The following is a 7631-nucleotide window of genomic DNA, read 5'->3' as shown; positions in this document are numbered from 1 at the left end:
ATATATATATATATATATGTATATAAACTCACAGTAGATGATTTCTGGCATTCTGAATTACTTTTTAAAATTCAGTTTTATTTCACATACAAGAGTGTTTTGCCTGCATATATGTGTGTAAACCACGTGTGCTTCTGGTGTCCCTGGAGGTCAGAAGAGTGTTACAAGCGCCCTGGAGTCGGAGTGAAAGATAGTTGTGAGCTGCCTTGTGACTATGCTGGAACCAGACTCTCCATTTCTCCAACACCTCTGTATTGATTCTTAATTTTAAAGCTGGTCTGTTTCTTGGTGTGAGTGTGTCTACACATGCCATGGAACAGACATGGAGGAAGACATTTCTCAAGAGTCAATTCTCTCCTTCTGCCATGTAAGTCTTTGGGGTCAAACTCGGGTCATTGGGCTTGGCAGCAAGCAACCTTACCCAAGGAGTGACCTTGCTGACAATGCTTTTGGTCCTTTTCTCAAATGAAAGCATATACATTTCCATCATGATACAACACATAAATCAGATACATATTTATAAATGTACCTGTCCATGGCTCAAGAATATATTTTCTATTTCTCTTCCCTGAGTCCATTTCAATCAGCAACACTCTGAAGTTTCATTAGCACCTTCTCTTTGTATCAAATTGTGCTGTATTCTCATGTGAAAAGAAGTCTGTGTGTCTGAAAATAATGAATACACTTCTGAAGCCTGGGACTATTTTCTTCCTTTAGAACACTGGTTATTATGAAACTTTTATCCCGTATCATCACGAATTGTTTTAGGACATGTTTTTTAGTTTTCATTAAGTATATATTCAGTGGATAAAAATAAGACTGTTTTGTGTCCTTGATAAAAGGATGATGTATAAGATCTAAGAATCTATTTTCATCTCTTCTTCCTTTGGAACATCAGCTCGTGACGCATCTTTTTTCCACACACATTTTGTTTTGTAAGCACACACTGCTGGGTGCTCATGAAATGCCACATCCACTCTATGACAAGGAGCTTGTCAAAGCTTTTAGAGTAAGAAGTGTCCAAGCCCTAACCTTGTACTCTTTCCTTCCCTTCCATGAGAGCTGTGAGAGTTCTTACTGTATCATGCATTGTCCATGTGTCACTGGCAAAAAGACCATGCCACACATCCCTTAGTTCTCATAGATGTCTTCATGTACAAAAGAAAGCTTCCTTGAACCTCTAGAAAAGGAAGCTGCTCTGTAGCCTGAGAATGTGTATTCCTTCCATTCCAAGACATAGGCTTAGGTGTATCGTTCAAACAGTATCAATGCAAACCGTTTGATAAGCACACATAGTACTCATAAACTTTCTGTTTTCTATATAAAAACATTTGGTTTCATCTGATAAAAGGTGTAAAAGAATGCTGGATAACATACACTGTATGTGATGTATCTTTTATGTTACATCATCAAAAACCATGTTACAATCCCACCTTCCATAATGCTTATCCACAATTTGTTACCACTATCTCTCCCTGTGAGAAGCAACTTCCTTGTGTCTTTGGGAAAGGTATACAGTCAAAAGCGTATGTGCCCCTTACATGGCAGAAATGTGTTTTATCTTTCACTCAACATTCACACAGATAAGCACCTATGCCTGAGAGTTCATAGTGGTTATCCTTGGTATTTGAAATAATTCTTGTTTGAACCGTTCAAAAGAGGAAACACACCAGCAATCTAAGACTGTTTCCTACTTATAATTAAGTGACAACTTCAAGTGCTGTTCTCTATCTTCTACATCTACACAGCTGTTTTTTTTTCCTTAAAAAAAAAAAACAATCCCTTAATTCTTTTAGAATTGCATTTACTATGTGAACATAAGCTCATTTGTGTTTTTTAAAGGAAACTACTAGAACTCTAGTTAGTTCTTTTTTTGCATGAGATCACTTAGTTCATGGAGCATCAGCAGGTATGAACAGTTTTATAAGGACACATTCCTCAGATCTTCATAGAATACATAGGATTTAATACTGATGAGCATCATGCATGGGTCTTTGAACAGTGAACTTTTCAGATTGCTGAAATGTTTTCTTCTTCCCTTCTATGAGACCCCCTAGTGTGTGAGGTATCTTTCATTGGCAACACACGTGTTTTATAGAGACACACTTCTGAGTACCCTTGTAATGTGCTATTAATTGTGTAAAAATATGCTTTTGGGGTCTTTAAAACAGATCTATCACGAGTACTTCAGCCAACCAATGACTGGTTCAACTTGAGAACTATAATATGAGAGGGAGTTCATGCCTGGCCCTGCTTGAAAAGCCAGGACCTAAGGCTGAACAAAAATTCAGAACCAAACATGACTGGCAAAATCAAACAAAACAAAGAAGTCAAAGAAATTAGTCCTAAAGATATTCTGCTATACTCATAGATTGATCTCTAATCCAGTTGTCATCAGAGAGACATCATCCAGCAACTGATGGGAGCAGATGCATAGACCCTCAGCCAAACATTAAGCAGAGTCAGGGTATCTCCACAAAAGAGGAAGAGGAAAGATAGCAGGAGCCAAAGGAGTTGAGGACACCAGGAGAGCATGGCCCACAGAATCAACTCAGCAGGGCTCATAGGGGATTACAGAGACTGAAGCAACAATCACATTGCTGAGGCCTGCAGGGGCCTGAGTTAGGTTCTTTGCACGTACATTATGGTACTATAGCTTGATATTCATGTGAGATGTCTAACAGTGAGGAGGGATGTCTTTGATTCTTTTGTCTGCTCTTTGGTCCCTTTTCCTCCTGCTCTGTTGCTTCATCTGGCCTTGATATGAGAGTATGTTCCCTAGTCTTATTGAACTTGTAACTTGTTATGCCTGTTTGGTTATTATCACTGGGAAGCCTACTTTTCCTCCTCCTCCTCCTCCTCCTCCTCCTCATTCTCTTCTTCCTCTTCCTCTTCCTCCTCCTTTTAAGGGAAACATAAGAGGAGTGAGTCTGAGGGAGAGAAGAGATGGGGGAGGTCTTATTCTATTTTTCTGAAGAAAAAGACACCTAAAAGAAGCAACACATGGGAGACCCTCTTTGTATGGGAGACCCCAGTACATCTCAGCAGAGAAGCTGTGGTGAAGGTCACAGCAGCTTGTGGCTGCAGCAGCACAACTGTTAGGATGATTCACACTTGGTAATCAGGAAAGAACTAGGTTGGGCTAGGACTGAGCTAGTGAACAAAGCCTATTCCTCCAGCTCAGCTCCACATTCTAAAGGTTCCCTCTGAAACAACTTGCTTTAAGGTCTTCTGTACCTAGAACACTGGACTATAGTTTTGCCATATAGCCTTTTTATGCAGATATACTTTCCCTCCAATTCTAGTTTTCTAGTTTGTATGTTGTTGGGTTTGGGGGGGTTCTTTGTTTTTCTTTTTTGTCATAAAGAATGCTGGATTTTACACAGAAGTGGATGCTCACAGTCAGCTATTGGATGCATCACAGGGCTCCCAATGGAGAAGCTAGAGAAAGTACCCAAGGAGCTAAAGGGATCTGCAACCCTATAGTTGGAACAACATGATGAACTAACCAGTACCCCGGAGCTCTTGTCTCTAGCTGCATATGTATCGAAAGATGGCCAGTCGGCCATCACTGGAAAGAGAGGCCCATTGGACTTGCAAACTTTATATGCCCCAATATAGGGGAATGCCAGGGCCAAAAGAATGGGAATGGGTGGGTAGGGAAGTGGGGGGGGCATGGGGGACTTTTGGGATAGCATTGAAAATGTAATTGAGGAAAATATGTAATAAAAAATATTAAAAAAAAAAGAATGCTGGATTTTGTCAAAGACTTTTCTCTGAATGAAATAACCATATTATTTCTGGTCTTGAGTCTATTTCTTCATTACATTTACTGATTTGCACACTTCAAGTCATCTCTGGAATACAGCCAACTTTGTCATGGAGAAGGAAGTTTTTGGTGTGTTCTAGAATTCCACTTGTAAGTGTTTTATTGTGAATTTCTGTATTGTTTCCTTTTTTGTTTATAGTCTTATCAGTTCATATCTTTTTCCTCTTTCTTTCAGTTAGTTTGGCTAAGGGTCTTTTCAAAGAACCAATTATTTTTATAGATATTTTATTAGTTTCTTAAGTTTTTTACAATGTGTTTTGATTTTACCTACCCCTATCTCCCAATCCCCTTTCCCAGCCATCTAATTTAATGTCCTTTAAAAAAAATTGAGCCGGGCGTGGTGGCTCACGCCTTTAATCCCAGCACTCGGGAGGCAGAGGCAGGCGGATTTCTGAGTTCGAGGCCAGCCTGGTCTACAAAGTGAGTGCCAGGACAGCCAGGGCTACACAGAGAAACCCTGTCTCGAAAAACCAAAAAAAAAAAAAAAAATTGAAATCAAGCTGTGCTACTCAAATATATTGGGTGTTTCTTCTCTACTGTAGCATTTTCAACAAAGTAGAAGATATACTGCTTTTTAAAAAATTATATTGACTCCCCCAAGAGTTAACGATAGCTCTCAGATAGTGGTAAGACTTAGTGCCCAACTCCTTTCTTCATGTCAAAAGTTGGTCTGTCTTTGTCTTACACATGTCTTGTCCATATTGTCATAACTCTTATCATTGTGTTCATATACTCAGCTGCCCTGCTATGAACAAAAGACATCATTTCATTGTAGTTATCTACAACTTCTGCCTCTTACACTCCTTCTACCTTTTCTACCATGGTCCCTGAAGGGCTGTGATACATATATGTAGAATTTAGGCTGAACACTCTGTCATATCTTCTCCATACCTTGGCCAATTGTGTGTTTCTGTTAATTAACATCTACTATAAATAAAAGCTTCTCTAATGAAGGCTAAAAGGTGTATTGATCTATGGGTATAATGATAAGTCATTAGGAATTAGTTTAATACTATGTCCATTATGAAAATAGTACTAGTAGATTCTGTTCTAAGGCCTATGTCCTTTCTAACCATAGGTTCTTGGCCCAATAATGGTGCTAGGAATAGTTTTCACATTGAGGGATAGGACTAAAGTCCAACCAGAAAAAGATTACAGCCATGATATTCATGCCACTTTTTCAGGCCAGTCATTGTTGTAGCTCATAATGCTCAAAGCTGGGTAAGATTAATAACTATTCTTTTTCTCTGATAGTAGACACAGTACCTTCCAGCACTATAATAGCTATCCAATAGAGAAGAAACTTCCATGTTAGAATCAGCTTGATTTCTCCATGTTCTATGACTTAAGAGCACAGTGTCTCTAGCAATAGGATCACCAGGTTCTAGAGGGTAACCAAGAGCATTGGCAATAGTCTGTAATAATTGATTGTCTTTGAAACCTTACTGGCCAACAATTCCAAAAGAAGTAACCTATTTTAGAAGTAGGCCTTTTATTTGTTCCCTATGGTGTCTAGTAGGAACATTGTTGCCACATCATTATGCCACTCTATTTTAACATGTGTGCTTATGTGTGTGTATATGTGTGTGGTGGGGAGGGATGTTAGAAAGAAAATTTCTTTAACAGCTAGTCAAATTATTAATAAAAAGAAAGGGAAGGTGCTCACAAAACCTCACTACTAGCTAAGGAGTTACTGTTTTATGTTAACTTCCAGGAAAGGTAGAATCAGTTTTCTTTAAATAATTTGAACCCTGGTAGGCCAGACCCCATTCTCAAGACTAGCTGAGCAACACAAACTGAACTCAACAGGAAAAGAAGGGGACAAAGAGGAGGTGGAGAATCTTTATGTTATAGATTAGTTCTAATTCTATTTATGTTAGTTCAGCTCCTGAAATCACACAGGAGCCTGTACATTTGCACTGAGGGTCCCTGCCCCCAGTTGGCTCTGATTGGGAAATAAAGTTGCAAGTGACCAATGGTTGGGCAGGGAGACAGAGGCAGAACTTTTAGGATCCCAAGCAAGAGAGACAGGAGAAAAGAAAAGAGGGGATTCTGCCATAACAAGAGTTTAGGAGACAGACCACACTGGGAAGGAACAAAAGGGAAAGCTGGCTGAAATGTAGGTGCAAAGGGGAAATCATCCTGGCAGGGCTGCCCAGAAAGGTCCAGGGCAGCAAAGATAAACTGTAAATGTATGAAATATTAACTCAGGAATATCAGAGGGGATGTGTTAACCTCATGGAGGTTCAGGAGTGACTCAGCCACTGAGCTAGTTAAGACGTATTAAAATATAAAGGTGTGTGTGTGTGTGTGTGTGTGTGTGTGTGTCCATCTGAGATCAAAAACACTGGGTGGGTGGGAAAGAGCAGCACAGCCACCCACCAGGAGTTTAGAGTGGATTAATAATTTACTACTACATCTTTAGCTTGTACTGTCTAGTAGGAGCATTACTGGTGTTATATGCCAGGTCCAGCAAGGCCACAGAATGGACAGTGTGGCACAGTTCCTGTCCCTGGAGCAGAGCCAGCAGGGCTGACAGTTGCTTTAGGCCTAAGGCTTATTTGTATAGTAATGTATATATTTTACTGTATGTTCCTCCTTTGGGGAATGTTCTCCTGCCAAGGTTAATGACTCCATGATAATCAGAAGCAGCATAATTCCAGGAAGCAACAATGATTCTGGTATTCCTCAGCAAAATGGTAATGCTGTGACCTTCAGAACAGCCCTTAAGTCTGTGGGAAAGAACTCTGAACACATGACTTTAATCATATATAAATCAATATAAGAACTATTCTTTACAGGATTTCTCAACTATGCAAAATATAAGGATACAATATGAATTGTATAAGGGGCTTCACAGACCTGAAAGAACGGAGGCAGCTGCACTAATGAGCCAGCTTTGTCAGAAAGATATTAAGGAAGGAGATAAAGAGATTTAGGAAGTGGTGATCTCAGAGCAAGATCCCACCCAGCTAAGCTTATTGTTTGTGTTTGTGTTTGCAGGTGACCAAGGAATAGTTTAGACTTTTAATCTGGAATGAACTACAATCCAGAAATGGAGGGAACACCTGTGATCCAGCTCTTGAGGCTGGAAGACACAGGCTTTTGATCCGGATCTTGAAGAATAGTGGCCATGAAAAGCTTAGTCCTAGGCACAGTGATATACACCTTTAATCCCAGGAGACAAAGGCAAGCAGATTTCTGAGTTCAAGGCCAGCCTGAGACAGAACAAGTTCTAGGTGAAAAAAAGCTTAGGTCCAGGTATGGCGGTATATGCCTTTAATCCCAGAATTCAGGAGACAGAGCCATGCTGATCTTGAGTCTACAGCGCATGTTCCAGAACAATCAACCTTAGGCAGTGAAGGAGTTGGAAAACAGAAAGCTGGTGATAATGTAATAGAACAATGGGGCCATGATTCAGCAAGCAGCAGAACTCACCAGCTTCAGCCATGTGGCTCTGTCTTTAGACTCAAGGGGTTAAGGCCATAAAATGCTGATTCATGGGATAATCAAAAGAGAACCTAGGATAAATGATTGAATTGATAGGTAATTCCTAAGGAAGTAGCTGATTTGAAATAAAAGACTGGGACTTTGTTCTACAAGACAGAACTACCTGGAGCAGAGAGCAAAACACAGAACTGTCAGCTTGCATCCATCACTGACTCTGAGTCATTCTGCTGCTCCCAAACAACAGCCCTTCCTCAGGACCCCTGACTAAGCTGAGGCTGGTTCTCGTTCTCTCTCTCTCTCTCTCTCTCTCTCTCTCTCTCTCTCTCTCTCTCTCTCTCTCTCTCTCTCTCTC

This window comes from Mus caroli, chromosome 9, assembly GCF_900094665.2.
Source record: "Mus caroli chromosome 9, CAROLI_EIJ_v1.1, whole genome shotgun sequence".
Classification (NCBI taxonomy): Eukaryota; Metazoa; Chordata; class Mammalia; order Rodentia; family Muridae; genus Mus; species Mus caroli.
Note: the sequence above shows the minus strand (reverse complement) of the source record.